We start from the raw sequence: 18,352 nt of genomic DNA on the forward strand, positions 1-18,352 counted from the left end.
AGAAGAGAGATGGGCAATAGTTTCCCAAATGTTCTTTTGTGGTAATGACTTAGTTACTTCCTTATCAGTATCTGAGAACCATCTTTCAGTTCTGGAACTGTTGATAACGAATCGATCAACAACAGAATCCATGAAGTCACCCATGCACTGCATTTTCTCCTCTTCTTTTATGATGTACCATCCTTTGGGTATACTCTGCCAGCGCTTGGCATTGTAATGGTATAGTGGCAAATGTAAAAATGCAGCAATTGTATGTTGTGCTCAATGCTGTGAAAAAGATTGTTTTTCGTGTTTCTACGACACTCATCATTCTGGTTCGTCTGAGACTATATCTGTCGTACAAAACAATAGACACAGTCCAAATAAAGAGTATTAGGTTTTTCATTTTTGACCTGAAAATTAAATTGTTATGTTTTCCTAATTTAAGCAATCTTTGCTAACAATCTTTCATAAAATATCAACAGTTATAACTTATATTTGAAACGAAAACAGGGATTTTGCATGCAATATGTAATTAGAAACAAGAAAACGTGCATTATTCATAAAAAATGATGATGAATTTTACAATTACGATATTTTGGGAATTACAAATGGAAAGAAAAAAATAACCAACGTGAGACTTGATTCTGTTATACATCCAACGTCCCTTTATATCTCTACTGTATTAAATGCAGTCTCCTGAAGAACTTCAAAGCCTATTTTTTCTGTAAATTTATGAAAAAAACATTAAGAACAACCTATTTCTTGGCCCTTTTTAACCATGTTCTACATGCATGTTTTACTACAGAACAAGAAGCAGCCTCAAACATTTTCATGTTGCATACTATCACCGTGACAATCAGAGCACAACAGTACAGAGGCAGTAACTGTACACGATTTTTTAAATAAAAACTACACAGCTAAAGCATGATTAAGAAAAACGTTGATAGCTGCCAATACATTAGAATATCTTAAAGTTTTATTCAACCCAACTAAATAATAGGTTATCTAATACATAATTAGGACCTACTTCAAAGAGTGTAACACCACAAGTGTATGTGTGCTATGGCTTCTGACCAATCATTTTATGATTGCTAACATCAGGTTTATTCTTATGATGAACAGAGTATATACATTCAATATCTGCTATTAGTTATATTTGGTATGGGTCCAACACACTTGAGCAATATTGTAGGGTAGGCTGCATGAATAATTTGTAAGTAATCTCATTTGAATGCTGACTGCTTTTCCCTAATATTCTACCAATAGGCTTACCTAAGGCTGATTCTACCTGATTGTTCCATTTCATGTCCCTACAAATCACATAGTGTTACACAGCTATTTGTATGAGCTGACTGATTCCAAAGATGGCTCGTGATACTGAGGTCACAGGAAACTGCATTATTTGATTTTCAGAAATGCACAATTTTACATTTTTGAACATTTAAAGAAAGTTATGAATCCTTGCACCATTTTGAAATCTTATCGAGATCTGACTGAATGATCATGCTGCTTTTTTCAGACAGTACTTATTTGTATGAAGAGCGTCCAATAAGTAAGTTTCCTTAGTTCTTATATTAAAAAATTGCACATAATGTATTATGCTGGAATAACTTTATAGACACTGTAGACTGCATCTGTCACTTCTCTACATAGTCGCCACATTTTTCCACGCATTTTTCGTAACATCATACAAGTTTTTCCAAACCATTGTTGTACCAGGTTGGCTCCTGTGCTTGTAAACACCTGTCCACTGTCGGTGCGACTTCATCATCAGTATTGAAGTGACGCCATTTGATTCGTAAGAACATGTGAAAATCACTTGGGGAGAAGATTTGGTGAATATGGAGAATACATGAACACTTCCCAGTTGATTCTTCCAAGCTCCACCTGGGCCATTCAAGCTGCATGAGGCCAAGCATTATCATGAAGGAAGAGAATTTTGCGAGACACAAGTCCAGGATGTATTTTTTCATGACAGTTCGCATATTCCTCAAGACATTACAGTACCTCTCTGTATTCTTAGTGGTGTTGCGAGGCAGGTAGTGAACGAGTAATGCTCCCTGACAGTTCCAAAATGGTTGCCATAACCTTCCCTGAATAATGCGTGACCTTGGCCTTTGTTGGGGCACTTTCGCCTCGTTTCTTCCAAGCAATGCTCTACCTTTGTCACAGAGGTAGAATAATGGATCCTGGTTTCATCTCCATTTAAATGTTAATAGAGCCTTCCCCATAGACAGAGGTTGACTCCCAATGGACAATGACAGTGGATAGTTGTTTTGGTACAAAAAAAAACGAATGACAGAGAGTAGCTCACAAGCGGATGCATTTTTAGTGGTAACTCCGTTCTAACTGTCTGCATACAGGCAGGATACTGCAATATGTACTGTGAGCCAGTGTGAGTGTTTTCAATGCATGTCATGGGTACAGTTTATTCTGCAGAGAAATAAGATAGAGAAACTTACTTACTGGACGACTTTTGTAAATAACTGCGTCATCTGCAAACAGTCTGAAGTCACTACGAATTTTGTCTTCAAGCTCATTAATATACAACAGGAATTCAGACAAACTAGGAATATGTAGACATAAACCATATCAGAAGAAGTGCAGAGAATTAATAAGAGAAGCAAAAGACAGTTCAATAACGAGAACCCTAACAAATTGAAATAATGAAAATAAAATGGCGTGGGACATAATCAACTGAATGACATAGTCAAAAGAGTGAAGTAACAGAAATTTTACTAAGTCAATGAGAACTGGGAGCAACATCGTTACAATTGGAGCAAAAGTTGCTAATATTATGTACAACTATTTTAATGATGCTACACAAAATTTAAGTTGGGACAGAAGTAATTAACAATCGAGGTGGCCTAGAAATCTTGAGAACCCACCCCACTCAGTGTTCCTGGAACAGTGACAAAAACAGAAAGCTTTATAATAATTCAGAAATTAAAATCCAAGAAGTCTGCAGTAGACGATGAAATATTAAATTATCGAAGAAAGCATGTGAATGAAGAAACCGCTGAACTTCTTTTGGATACAGCAAACTGCTCATTTACGTAAAGGGCATTTCCACAAAAAATAAAAATTAGAAAAGAAGTGTCAATATATAAGAAAAACGTCAAAGTTTCCCCAAATAACTACAATTCAGTATCTTTAAACTCTGGTTTCTCAAATATACGAGAGATGCTCATGTATATGAGGAAGACTACATTCCTAGAGAAACTTTGTGTTCTGTTTCCAGTACAACATGGTTTCCAAAAAGCGAAAACTACGAAAACTGCTATCTTGAGTCTAACAAAATCTGTTATAGATGCAATAGGCAAAAAATCTCTGTATCTGCTACATTCCTGGATTTGTCTAAAGCTATTGACCAATCATCCATAAAGCACTAATAGAAAAACTTGAAAACTATGGTCAACATGGACATGCAGTGCAATGTATTAAATCATATGTCCATAACAAAAAGGCAGTATGTGACAACAGTATCTGGATGCAGACCTGAAATCAGGGATATTAAGTATGGTGTACCTCAATGATCTGCAGTTGGTCAATTCTGTTCAACCTGTTTGTAAACAATACTGCAGGCAATGAGAAGGATAAAAAATACTGTAAGCTGATGACAAGATATTAGTGAATGTAGAAGAGAACCTGGAAATACTGCAAGAAAGCGCCTTTATTTCAATGAATAATTCAATACAGTGGCTCATAGAGAGTGACTTCATTGTAAATCTACAAAAGTGCAACGTTCATAGTGTTCACAAACAGAGAAAACGAAGATCACATAGATACAGTCACAGATTAAATGAGACTGGAAAAACTTACCTCTATAAAATTTGTTAGAACTGCAGTTGACAATAAGCTCCCATAGAGACAACATGCAGACAATGTCTGTTGTAAACAAAGCACCAATATTATGAAACAGCTTCCACTTAATTCTAACAGGTAACTTCTATGTACTGCATGCCATGCTTTTGGAACCATTCTTACAATATTGAATTACTGTTTGAGCGATAATACAAAAAGAATTTTTATATTTGAAAAAAAGGCCATCATTTTGAATAAAAAATGGACTCGTGCAGAACTTCCTTCCTTAATCTAAAGATATTGACATTTCCTTCCCTGTGCATATACAAAACAATAATTTCATTAGTGAAAGGCAGTACATTACAAGAATCAAATGCAGCTGTTCATTTATACGACACAAGAAGTAAAGGCTAGGTCAGAAGTATACCATGCAGACTGAAAGCTGTTGAAAGAGGTCCTCAATACTCAGCTGTACAACTGGTAATGCGCCTTTATGTGATACTATGAGCCAAAAAGACATTCCAGAAATTTCTAAAGCATTACTTAACCGAAAAAGAATTTCGTTATATAAAGGAGTTTAGTATGAGGAGAGCTATTATTAATTGCTTGTATGTACTGTAAACACCTGAAAATATTCCATTATGTAGTATGTAAATAGCTTTAAGACCTAAATATTATTCGAGAAAAAATGTATGTAACATTTCTATCATCATTATCCATTTGATACTTATGTTGTAAAACGAGGGCTAAATATCTTAAGATATTAGGTTAAACTGACTAGTCTTATATTGCAAGAACATATGATGTATGTAAATACTGACACCAAATCCTCTGCGTCAGTAAATAAATAAAAAAAAAGTGGAAGACGAGCTTTAATGTAATCGAATGATACCCAATAAAAATTAGTCAATCAGGGATCCCAACAAGCTTCCTTGTGGCACATCTTAGGTTACTTCTACACCTGTCAATGACTGGCCATTCAATATAACACGCTGCAACCTCCCAACTAAAAACTCCTCAATCTAGTCACAACCATCACTTGATCATATTTATGATAATAAGAGTAGATGTCTTACTGATTCAAATGATTTTTTTTTTGAAATTGGCGAATACTGCATCTACCTTATTTCCTTTTCAGGATATCATGTGAGAAAAGTGCAAGATGGGTTTCACATGATCGATGTTTTCGAAATACATGCTGGGTGTCATGGAGGAGATCATTCTGTTTGAGGTACTTCATTACATTTGAGTCCAGAATATGTTCTAAGATTCTACAACAAATGGGTGTCAAGGATATTGGATGATAGCATTGTGGATCACTACTGTTACATTTCTTGTATGTAGTTGTGAATTTTGAGTTCTTCAGATTACTAGGGGTGGCTTTCTGTTCAAGAAACCTACCATAGATTATAGTTAAAAGTGGGACTACTCATATGCAGATTTGGTTTACATCTGATACTAGTACAGATTCCATCGGTTTCTGGACTATTGATCAATTTAAACAATTTCAACTGTTGCTCGACACCTCTGGCACTAATAACTGTATCTGCAGTCTGGTAAAACAGCCCATACACCACAGTCATCGACTGGAGCTCAACATGTGACACCAATTTTTGACTTATTTTGTATCTGTATCTATATGGATATTTCTATGTCAATTTGTAGTATTGATAATGTATAACGTTGTATCTGTCATGGAAATTTTTTGACTATGTATGAGTGTTTCAGTTATCTGAAATTTTTGAGCAATGTTGTTTAAATTATGTGAGTGAATTCAGATAACTACTGAAATAATTGTTATATCATCATCAGTGTTCTGCCAAAAGGCTGGTTTTTCACATGTTAGGTTCTGCAAACTGTTGGTCTTCTGCCATCCTCTTCAGGTCAGCATAATTTCCTTTTCCCTTTATGTCATCTATCATCTTGTATCTCCTTCTTTCTCTCAGTCTTCTCCCACAAACCAATCCTTCCAAAGCATCTGCTAGCAAGCACTCCCTTCTCAATGAATGTCCCAACCAGTTCTTTTTCCTTTCTCTTACAAACTTTAGGAGACATCTTCTCTCACCAACCCTTTCCAATACTCTTTCATTACTCACTCTTTGCAGCCAGCTTATTCCCTGTTCCATCTAGCTATTCCCTGTTCAGCATTACTACTAGTTTCATGTGTGTCAGTATTTTGTTTTATAAACTGTTGCACGTAACTGCGTTTTGTTGAGAGGCATATGTTGCTGTTTACTGTCTCATTGGCCATTGTTATGTAATGTACGATAAATGACTTGGTCCATAATTAGGGAACATAAGGTTAAATGTAAAAGACGTGGGGAAGCCCCACAGCTATGGAAGTAGTCGACACGACAAAGTGAAAAAGGTGTGGTTGGCATGCAAGTGGCAACTTCTCCTTTGTGACGAGTAAGGAGTCTGGGCTGAGCAGTGCTGTGGTTAAGACCTCGCTAACAGAAGCGGATCATGATGGCTCATTCCCTGGAGTTTTGAGGCCAGAAGAGCTTAAGGACAGTATTTATCGGCCTTGGATGCTAAATTTGGTGATACAATTATCATGGTATGGTTTTTGGCCCTATACAGATATTATTTCGACGTTATGAAGGTCGGTAGTAGGGCAAGGCCAACAATACTGTCATGACTACATCACTGCCAGGTTAGTAGCCACTGGAAATTGCGCCACCAGTCTCACCAGTTTCCACTAAATTGTTTTGTATTTGGCACTCTGTAAGTGGACCAGGTATTTGTAAAAATTGCTCAATTTTAATAATAATCATGGTGTTACTAAAAACTCTATCTTACACCCGTGATCATCCCAAATCACAAACCTGGACAGGATTCCTGTCCTAGTGAATTTAATTCCGAGTGTCCTAATTTATTATAAGAAAGTGTCTGGACTTGAATTTAACATTGTGTTGTCATTTGCACAGCCAACTATAATTTTGAACAGGTCAAAAGACTGATTATGGAACCACATTTATTATTTAGAGAGGCCTAGTTTGTTGTATTTCATTTAACTAATAATTAAAGATAAGAATACTTATATTTTTTCATGCATACTGGTGTAGTTCTGTTAGTGAGCATAGTTCTTCACACCATGAAAGTTTAAGGGTCCTCTTGCCTAGTTATTTAATGAAGCAATGCAAAGGCTCCTTCAGGGGTAGCATTCATCTCACGCTAGGTGAGGAGAACCCTTGTCATAGTGACGTAACACTACATTTTCGTAACGTAAATAAACCTAACTCGACTTTATGAGTACGTATTTCGATCTTTGCAGTTGTACCACAGAGGTTGCACAGTAACGTGAAAGCTAAATATAAGTAGATACGAAGTTACAGCAGTTGTGTGGTATGTTCAGCCCAGTTGAACTAGTTATTAAGCTGGAATCCCAACAATTCTGGATGTTATTGTGTGTTTCTTGCACATAATGAATGTCTGAACTAAGGAACCATAACGAAAGAAAAAAAGAAACGCTTGCAGTCATTTTTATACATCCGATCAATTGTGCATAAATCATGTGGATAGAAACGTGAAATAATTAATTATTAAGCTGTAATTAAAAGAATTTGGCTATTTCATGAACACAACGAAAGTCAAAAAAGATTGTAATCATTTTTTTAAAAAAATCCCATGAATCGTGCATGATTGTGTCGACAGAAACGTGAAATAATTAATTATTAAGCTCTAATCCTACCATTGTGGGATCTTATTGTGTGTTTCATGAACATAATATCTAAACGAAGGAACCATAACCACAACGAAAGTAAAAAAAAAGCGAGTATTCATTTTAAAAAAAAAATCGATTAATTGCCATAAAACATGTGTACAGAAACGTGAAATAGGGAGAAATTAAAGTGTTTCGTATTGCTATAAAATGCACAATTAATCGGATTTTTTTTAAATGACTAGACGCTATTTTTGACTTTCGTTATTGTTATGGTTCCTTCGGACAGACATTCATTACACCAAGAAACACACACTAACATAAAAAATTGTTGAGATTACAGCTTTAATAAGTAATTCAACTGGGATGAGCATACCACACAACAGCTGTCACTTCGTTTATACACGTCTATTTACATTTAGCTTTCACGTTATTGGTGCAGTAAAATACTTATCAGAACCAAAACATATTAATATAGGGGTTCCACAAGGTAGCATATTAGGACCAATACTATTCCTGATATACATCAATGACTTTCCCAGTAGTGTTACTCATGGTGAGAAAATTCTCTTCGCTGATGACAGCAATATTATAGTCACTGAGAGAACAAGAGAACTCCTTACCGAGAAAGCAAATGAAACTCTCAAGGAAGTTTACGATTGGTCAATAAGCAACAAATTGACATTAAACATAAAGAAAACTAATGCCATGAACTTCAGTTTGAAGAGGAAAAATGACAATGTTAAATTAAATGTAGATGACACCTCTATAGACTGTGTAACAAATGCAAAATTTCTAGGAATGAATATTGACTCTCAGCTGAAGTGGTGCGAACACACAAAGGTACTTGCAAACAGAATGTCATCAGCATGTTATGCCCTTAGAATTCTATCATCTGTGTGTAACATGCAGTGTCTTTTAGTTACATATTATTCATATGTACACTCAATTCTTAGCTATGGCATTCTTTTTTGGGGAACAAATCCACAAAATATGAACACAATTTTCAAACTCCAGAAAAGAGCCATAAGAATAATAACCAGAAATAGTAGTCGAGCTCATTGTAAAGATCTGTTCAAAACACTGGGAATTTTAACTGCTCCATGTGAACACATTTACCAGTCAGTTGTACACATCAAAAGTAACATTGGCAATTACTGCACAAACAGCTCTGTCCATGACCATGCAACAAGAGATAGACTCAACTTACATTTACCAAGAAAAAATAAACATAAAACTCAAAACAGCATTTTCTACCAAGGAATAAAACTGTACAATAAATTACCAAAAGATATTAAAGAAATTTCAAAAATACACTTATTTAAGAAGGCAGCTAAAAAGTACCTGTTATGCAATACATTTTATACATTGAAGGATTACTTAGATAAAGCAGAGTAGGGGTTTGATAAAAAAATGTTATACAAACAAATAATAATAATAATGATGATTATAAAACATCCAATATTCCACATAACACCTTCACTTTATTATTTTTCTTCTTTTTTCCTTTCTAGAGACACTCTCCCCTCAAGCTATGCATAGCACAATACTAACACCTCTTCCTCTTTCTGAGCTCAACATCTCACTCATTATGAAGGGATGCTGACTCAGTTTTTCAGGATAGCAAATGGGAACTTGCAGTACAGAAAATGGCCCAAGGATCACATGTGTGTGTGTGTGTGTGTGTGTGTGTGTGTGTGTGTGTGTGTGTGTGTGTGTGTATGTAGTGAGTGAAGTGTTATGAAACAATGTGTGTATAGTGTGTGCAGTGACTGATAGTGAAATATGAGTGAATAGTGTGGCATTACATGATTTAATGAGTTATTTGTAAATAAATTATTGTATACCAGGAGTAAAATCTAATGATTGTCTCTAACTAGAAGTCTGTAAATATGTGTGTATACGAATTAGCTTATTGTAAATTGATCTAAGCTTGTAAATACTTTGACATGTCATATATCCTTGTAAAAAGAGATCTACGGATGAATAAAACTACTACTACTACTACTACTACTAACCTCTGTGGTACAGCTGCAAAGATCGATACACGTACTTATGTAGTCGATTTAAGTTATTTATGTCACGATGACATAGCGTTACATCACTATGACGTAGGGTTCTCCTCACCTAGCGTGAGATGAATGCTACCCTCCTTCAGGGCCAGTGTAGTTAGATTTGCATCCTGTTTAGTTGTCTCAAAACGAGTTTAAGAAAGAACTGTTTACTGTGTTATCTATTATAATGCAAGTTGGTTAATACTTAAGCGTAGAGACCCTATCTTAGGCAATGAAGTTATATGTCATGATCATTAGTAGTTCCCCTGATTTAAATGCAGAATCATTTCAAGCTTTTCTCTGTTCAGTATTGCAACTAGTTTAACGTGTATCGGTATTTGGCTTTATAAATTGTTGCACCTAATTGCGTGTTGTTGGGAGGCATATGTTGCTGTTTACTATCTCAATGGCCATTTGCTTATCTGACTTACTATTTAACAGCACCTTTATGTGCAAGGTTAGGTTACTGTGTTATAGTGTGAACAGATATAAGGAAAGAATTTAGTGTGTGTGTGTCAAGGAAGGTTAGATTAGCGTTAGCACTGCCTTCTGCTTTATCAATTTGCTAGACACAAGAATGCCTAATCAGGCTGGTAACCTGATTTAATAAGTAATGTTAGAACTTGCTTTTGTGTGGGGAGAACATCTGTTCCTGACCCACCGTTTACTATTATTTATACTCTGCTGGAGAATTCCAGAAACAAATCCCAGTTTGATTGCTCTGTTTCCATTATGGTATCTCATGGTCACATCTTAAAAAATCCTCACAGAGGTATAACGTTAACATCGATTGTCATTTGTAGTGTTACAAACCAAACTTTGCACATCATCACAGGAACAATCAGAAACATTAAAACTTTATGGTTGCCTATTCTCGGCAGCATAGTTCACCCATTTTGGCTGTGAGAATCTACTCTCAAACCAGAGTTTACAAAAATAACTAGTGATCCTTACCTCCCTATATATGAGGACGGTCGTGAATTCAATAAAAACAGATTTTGCGCCCATCATACACTTTTGAAAGGTGTTAATATTTTAGTGGGCAACACAGCAACAACAACAGACCGATGGGCAGAAATATGGCAGAAAAACGCTATGCCAGTAAAGCTGAATATGCCCTGCAATCCAACCAGGCCACCAGGCTTTGAACAGCATCGCTAGATCTGGTCTGCACTGAACAGAATAAGGACAAATTGTGGATGACGTGCTGATTCAATGCACAAATGGAGATTAACAACATCGCCCAGCTGTGACCGTGGTGCAGAACAATAAACTGTTCAGAACATCACATGTGCCCAAAACGATCCCCTCCTAGCGACCTGGAGCAGTTCGTGTTGGCAACAAAGGCTTCAGTTGTGTATATTCAGCAGTTGGATATGTTTCTGAGACATTTATAAATACAGTAAACTGAATTAACTTAAAATTTTCATTATTTCCTATGTGTTAAATATACGGATATGTATTGTTGTGTGATGTGATACTGGCCATGTGCTAAATCTATACTAATAATAAACATCTAAAACCATCGTGTGTGCCTGTTTGTCTTTGACAACCTAATCTCCAAAACCACTAGACGAACCTTGAAGGGGTTTTCGCACAAATGAAAGGAAAGAAGTTTATCGCTTACTATATTTTCGCTGTTCACTTTCGCTCCAGCCATTACATTTAAATTTATTACTTATTTGCTGCTAAATGCATTCATGACACACTTCCCCGTGAGTTTTCACAATACCATTGAATGCACCTGCATAATTATATCATTGTATGACACATATTTCATGACACATGATGTCATAAACATTTAGATGCGGGGAAATCTGCCGCATCATGCATGAAGTTTAAGTTATTGCTAACCCGCTGAACCGATTTTGATTTCACTTCGTAGCGAGATTTACGTCTAAAGACGGAGGAGTCTTTCTAAGTATACCAAAACAGCTCGAAGACGGGACTATGCGGGCTCAAGAATCCAGTGCAGATCGTGTGGCGAGACTTGCTGCGGTTTGAGAACATCAGGCTTTACTCGCTTTTTGGAAACTCCTCCCGAATGCAAGGCGAGACATAACTCAGGTCGAAAGCGTCACGCATTATTTCACTCCTCGAACCCCCGCTCACAGAGAAAATCAACGAAGTCCTCAATGTGTTCACAGAGCTGCTTCACGGTCTCCCGACAGCAGTGATCAACAGGTAAACGCAACTGAGCGCTTATTGTAAGTGCCATTCATTATCTCGCGCCTCAGAAACGTTTATACAGTGTGAGGAACGCTTGCATGATGATCGGGATCGTCACAACATTGCTAGAGTTTTAGAACGTGATGACCAAAACCAGCGAGGTTTAGAAGGTAGGAAAATGAACGCAAGCGTCAAGATAGTGAGAATATTACAGTGAGTGAAAGGGAGAGAATAATATGAAATACTACAGGCAGAGACGAAAGAACAGCGCCAAGCTCCACTAGATGCTTATCCGCTTCGACACTCGCCAATTTCATCTGAAAATTCAGAAGAAGCTGAAGAAATAATTGCAGAGCATGACCAAGGATGATAAGGAAAACAGTGCATTTACATATAACCCTACGACTGACCTCCTGAGTTTTTAAAATCTGTATGGAATGGTGACCATCCACAATCAAAATACTTTTTAGATAACGTCCCTGTGTACAAATATGAGCTTCAAATGACCTTTTTTGGTACAAAATAAATAATGGAAGGACATTCTTGTCTACCTTTTAGGTTTAGGGCCAGGTGCACCACCTTATCGGTACTTTGCTACCACAAAATGGGCCCAATTTTCTTCATATATACTTTATTTCCAATTACGAAAAACAGGCAAGTTTTAATAACCGAAACTTTCCACAACTTATAAATGATCTGATTGCTCTGCCACAAAACACGCTGCTGCAAGTAAATCAATATACACACTCCTGGAAATGGAAAAAAGAACACATTGACACCGGTGTGTCAGACCCACCATACTTGCTCCAGACACTGCGAGAGGGCTGTACAAGCAATGATCACACGCACGGCACAGCGGACACACCAGGAACCGCGGTGGTGGCCGTCGAATGGCGCTAGCTGCGCAGCATTTGTGCACCGCCACCGTCAGTGTCAGCCAGTTTGCCGTGGCATACGGAGCTCCATCGCAGTCTTTAACACTGGTAGTACGCCGCGACAGCGTGGACGTGAACCGTATGTGCAGTTGACGGACTTTGAGCGAGGGCGTATAGTGGGCATGCGGGAGGCTGGGTGGACGTACCGCCGAATTGCTCAACACGTGGGGCGTGAGGTCTCCACAGTACATCGATGTTGTCGCCAGTGGTCGGCGGAAGGTGCACGTGCCCGTCGACCTGGGACCGGACCGCAGCGACGCACGGATCCACGCCAGGACTGTAGGATCCTACGCAGTGCCGTAGGGGAACGCACCGCCACTTCCCAGCAAATTAGGGACACTGTTGCTCCTGGGGTATCGGCGAGGACCATTCGCAACCGTCACCATGAAGCTGGGCTACGGTCCCGCACACCGTTAGGCCGTCTTCCGCTCACGCCCCAACATCGTGCAGCCCGCCTCCAGTGGTGTCGCGACAGGCGTGAATGGAGGGACGAATGGAGACGTGTCGTCTTCAGCGATGAGAGTCGCTTCTGCCTTGGTGCCAATGATGGTCGTATGCGTGTTTGGCGCCGTGCAGGTGAGCGCCACAATCAGGACTGCATACGACCGAGGCACACAGGGCCAACACCCGGCATCATGGTGTGGGGAGCGATCTCCTACACTGGCCGTACACCTCTGGTGATCGTCGAGGGGACACTGAATAGTGCACGGTACATCCAAACCGTCATCGAACCCATCGTTCTACCATTCCTAGAGCGGCAAGGGAACTTGCTGTTCCAACAGGACAATGCACGTCCACATGTATCCCGTGCCACCCAACGTGCTCTAGAAGGTGTAAGTCAACTACCCTGGCCAGCAAGATCTCCGGACCTGTCCCCCATTGAGCATGTTTGGGACTGGATGAAGCGTCGTCTCACGCGGTCTGCACGTCCAGCACGAACGCTGGTCCAACTGAGGCGCCATGTGGAAATGGCATGGGAAGCCGTTCCACAGGACTACATCCAGCATCTCTACGATCGTCTCCATGGGAGAATAGCAGCCTGCATTGCTGCGAAAGGTGGATATACACTGTACTAGTGCCGACATTGTGCATGCTCTGTTGCCTGTGTCTATGTGCCTGTGGTTCTGTCAGTGTGATCATGTGATGTATCTGACCCCAGGAATGTGTCAATAAAGTTTCCCCTTCCTGGGACAGTGAATTCACGGTGTTCTTATTTCAATTTCCAGGAGTGTATTTTAAAGCTGCACTAGAGTCCATTCTGCAGCGGCAAAACAATGATTATAAATTTGCCATTAGTGCAGATAAATTACCCACTGCTGCATATGGCGGCAGACTCTGTGTACCTGTCACAAATGAAGTCGCAGCTGTTTTGGTTGATCAGAAATGCGAATAGCGTGATATAGTATTGCCCACTCGAGGCGATCGCTTTCAACGCATTTACGAGACGTGTCGATCTTACAGCGCTCTACAATACTCCTTAATTTATTGGCAGTGGGAAGATGGACATAATTTTGGATTGTATCAGTTCAATCCTACCTCGAACAAAACAAAAAAGTATCATCCCAAAATTTTATGCTCATGAGCTCCAAATAGATGAAATCGTTTTGTCTACTTGCAGAGATTTTGTGTTCTGTTTAGCCACTTTATAGTAAATATGTACTGGAAATAGAGCCCAATCACTCAGTGTACTTGCGCACCAACCAGAGATGGATGTAAGCATTAAATATTATTTGCTAGTGGTAGTAGTTTCTTCATCCACAGACAATTTACATTGCACAGATTTCATCAGAAAATACATAGTATATAAAAACAAATTTGCAGTCACACACATACACACATAAGAATGTACAGTATCCTACAAATACAATTATGCATGGTACCCTACACGAACTTGCATTAAAACTGTATACACAACTTTGATTAATTGCTTAAAAGATATTTTTCGTGGATTATTGTTAAGAATTAGATAAAAAACATAATAGTTGCAACACTTCTGTTCAAAATACTAATTCAGATCATTGCAAACTTCTGACTGAAAATTCTGTTGCCTTTGACTATCGTATATAGTATCAACATAGTTCATGAATATACACTCCTGGAAATTGAAATAAGAACACTGTGAATTCATTGTCCCAGGAAGAGGAAACTTTATTGACACATTCCTGGGGTCAGATACATCACATGATCACACTGACAGAACCACAGGCACATAGACACAGGCAACAGAGCCTGCACAATGTCGGCACTAGTACAGTGTATATCCACCTTTCGCAGCAATGCAGGCTGCTATTCTCCCATGGAGACGATCGTAGAGATCCTGGATGTAGTCCTGTGGAACGGCTTCCCATGCCATTTCCACATGGCGCCTCAGTTGGACCAGCGTTCGTGCTGGACGTGCAGACCGCGTGAGACGACGCTTCATCCAGTCCCAAACATGCTCAATGGGGGACAGATCCGGAGATCTTGCTGGCCAGGGTAGTTGACTTACACCTTCTAGAGCACGTTGGGTGGCACGGGATACATGCGGACGTGCACTGTCCTGTTGGAACAGCAAGTTCCCTTGCCGGTCTAGGAATGGTAGAACGATGGGTTCGATGACGGTTTGGATGTACCGTGCACTATTCAGTGTCCCCTCGACGATCACCAGAGGTGTACGGCCAGTGTAGGAGATAGCTCCCCACACCATGATGCCGGGTGTTGGCCCTGTGTGCCTCGGTCGTATGCAGTCCTGATTGTGGCGCTCACCTGCACGGCGCCAAACACGCATACGACCATCATTGGCACCAAGGCAGAAGCGACTCTCATCGCTGAAGACGACACGTCTCCATTCGTCCCTCCATTCACGCCTGTCGCGACACCACTGGAGGCGGGCTGCACGATGTTGGGGCGTGAGCGGAAGACGGCCTAACGGTGTGCGGGACCGTAGCCCAGCTTCATGGAGACGGTTGCGAATGGTCCTCGCCGATACCCCAGGAGCAACAGTGTCCCTAATTTGCTGGGAAGTGGCGGTGCGTTCCCCTACGGCACTGCGTAGGATCCTACGGTCCTGCCGTGCATCCGTGCGTCGCTGCGGTCCGGTCCCAGGTCGACGGGCACGTGCACCTTCCGCCGACCACTGGCGACAACATCGATGTACTGTGGAGACCTCACGCCCCACGTGTTGAGCAATTCGGCGGTACGTCCACCCGGCCTCCCGCATGCCCATTATACGCCCTCGCTCAAAGTCCGTCAACTGCAGATACGGTTCACTTCCACGCTGTCGCGGCATGTTACCAGTGCTTAAGACGGCGATGGAGCTCCGTATGCCACGGCAAACTGGCTGACACTGACGGCGGCGGTGCACAAATTCTGCGCAGCTAGCGCCATTCGACGGCCAACACCGCGGTCCCTGGTGTGTACGCTGTGCCGTGCGTTTGATCATTGCTTGTACAGCCCTCTCGCAGTGTCCGGAGAAAGTATGGTGAATCTGACACACCGGTGTCAATGTGTTCTTTTTTCCATTTCCAGGTGTGTATTTTCTAGCTATTAGGTTGTTGAAGGTACCCGATTACACTGTAACAGCAGTTGGTGAACTTGAATACTGCTTCCTTAAATGTAGACAATTTTTTCGTTCCTTTTATATGCACTGGAAGTTTGTTATACAATTTGGTAACTTGAACGTTTGTTAGTTTCTGTGTAATAGCCTTCTTTACTCTTTTTAAATGGATATTCTTGCACATTTTTGTATTATAGGAATACAGATCTGAGTTGGTTTCGAAATTTTCAATGCACCTTATTTTAGTTACACTTTTTTGTATGTAGAGACAAAGTAAAGGTAGAATATTTAGCTGTTGAAATAGCTGCTTGGAGGGTGTTAGTCTTGAACTCTTTGTAATTATTCTAAGAGCTCGTTTTTGTAGTGTGAAGGTGGTTTTTAGATTTTTTGTTTTATGATCCCAGTGGGTGAAGCCATAGGTAACAGCAGTGTGATGTGAATGTGAGCAAAGCAGATAGTTCTGTTATACTGTTTACTAGACACACTACTAATTACACGAAGTGGAAAGCAAGCAGAACTTAACTTGCTAGCAAAATAAGTGGATGAAGGCTTTCCATTCTTAGTTTTAATCTATGTGGACATCTAAAAATTTTGTGACAGCTGCTCTCTTAACTTCTTTATTTTGTATTCTGAGGTCCAGGTAATTTTGTCACTTTCTTTTCCTGTAACAGATTAATTACTTTTTGAAACATTTAAAGTTAACATGTTCATTTGAAACTAATTTTGTAAATATTCCAAAACTCTAGTCGCAGATGTTGGCAAGACTTGGTTTACATCAGTTACAGCAACATTTGTATCATCAGCAAACAGGGTTGTATGAGTAACACTGATTGGAAGTTCGACATCATTTACATAAATTAGAAATAAGGAAGATCCTAGAGCACTTCCCTGTGGTACCCCAATTGTTATAGTTCGAAAATCAGATCTGTAAGCAACACTTCGGCTTTTTCGCAGCTCCTCGTATACCAGTAGCTTCTAACTTGGTTAGCAAGATGTCACGTTGGACAGTATCAAAACCCTTCGATTAGTCAAATTTTTTTCCAATTGTATTGTTGTGTCTGTCTAGCCTCATTCGATATTTTCAGTGAAATGGGAAATAGCTGATTCTGCACTCAATCCTTTCTGAAAACTATGCTGGTTTACAGAGAAGTGATTGAATGTTTCAAGGAAATTTGTAACTCTGTGTTTCATGACTGTTTCTATTACTTTTGAAAATACAGATAACAAAGCTATTAGTCTATAATTTCCCACTTCATATAGACTGAAGTGCCAAAGAAACCTGTATAAGCATGCACATTTAAAGACAGAGATATGTAAACAGTAAGAATACAGCGCTGCGGTCGGCAGCGTCTATATAAGACAACAAGAGTCTGGCGCAGTTGTTAGATCGGTTACTGCTGCTACAATGGCAGGTTCTCAAGATTTAAGTGAGTTTGAATGTGGTGTTATAGTCGGCGCACGAGAGATAGGACACAGCATCTCCAAGGTACCGATGAAGTGGGGATTTTCCAAGTACGACCATTTCAAGAGTGTACCGTCAATATCAGGAATCTGTAAAACATCAAATGTCCGACATCGCCGCGGCCCGAAAAATATCCTACAAGGATGGGACCAACGACGTCTGAAGAGAATCGATCAATGTGACGCAAGTGCAACCCTTCCGCAAATTGCTGTAGATTTCAATACAGGGCCATCAACAAGTGTCAGCCTGTGAACCTTCAACGAAACATGATCGATATGGGCTTTCGAAGCCTTGGGCCACTTGTATAGACTTGATGGCTGCACGACACAATGCTTTACGCCTCATCTGAGCCCATCAACACCGACATTGGACTGTTGATGACTGGAAACGTATTGCCTGGTCAGACGATTCTCATTTCAAACTATACCGAGCGGATGGACATATACGAGTATGGAGACAACATGAATCCATGGACCCTGCGTGTCACCAGGGAACTGTTCAAGCCCGTGGAGGCTCTGTAATGGTGTGGGACGTGTGCAGTTGGAGTGATGTGGGATCCCTGATACGACTAGATACGAGTGATAAGTGACACATACGTAAGCATCCTGTCTGATCACTTGCACCCATTAATGCCCATTGTGCAGTCCGATGGACTTGAGCAGTTCCAACAGGACAATGCGACAACCCGCATGTCCATAATTGCTACAGAGTGGCTTGTTGAACAGTCTTCTGATTTTATACACTTCC

This window comes from Schistocerca gregaria, chromosome 2 (assembly GCF_023897955.1).
Source record: "Schistocerca gregaria isolate iqSchGreg1 chromosome 2, iqSchGreg1.2, whole genome shotgun sequence".
In the NCBI taxonomy this organism is placed as follows: Eukaryota; Metazoa; Arthropoda; class Insecta; order Orthoptera; family Acrididae; genus Schistocerca; species Schistocerca gregaria.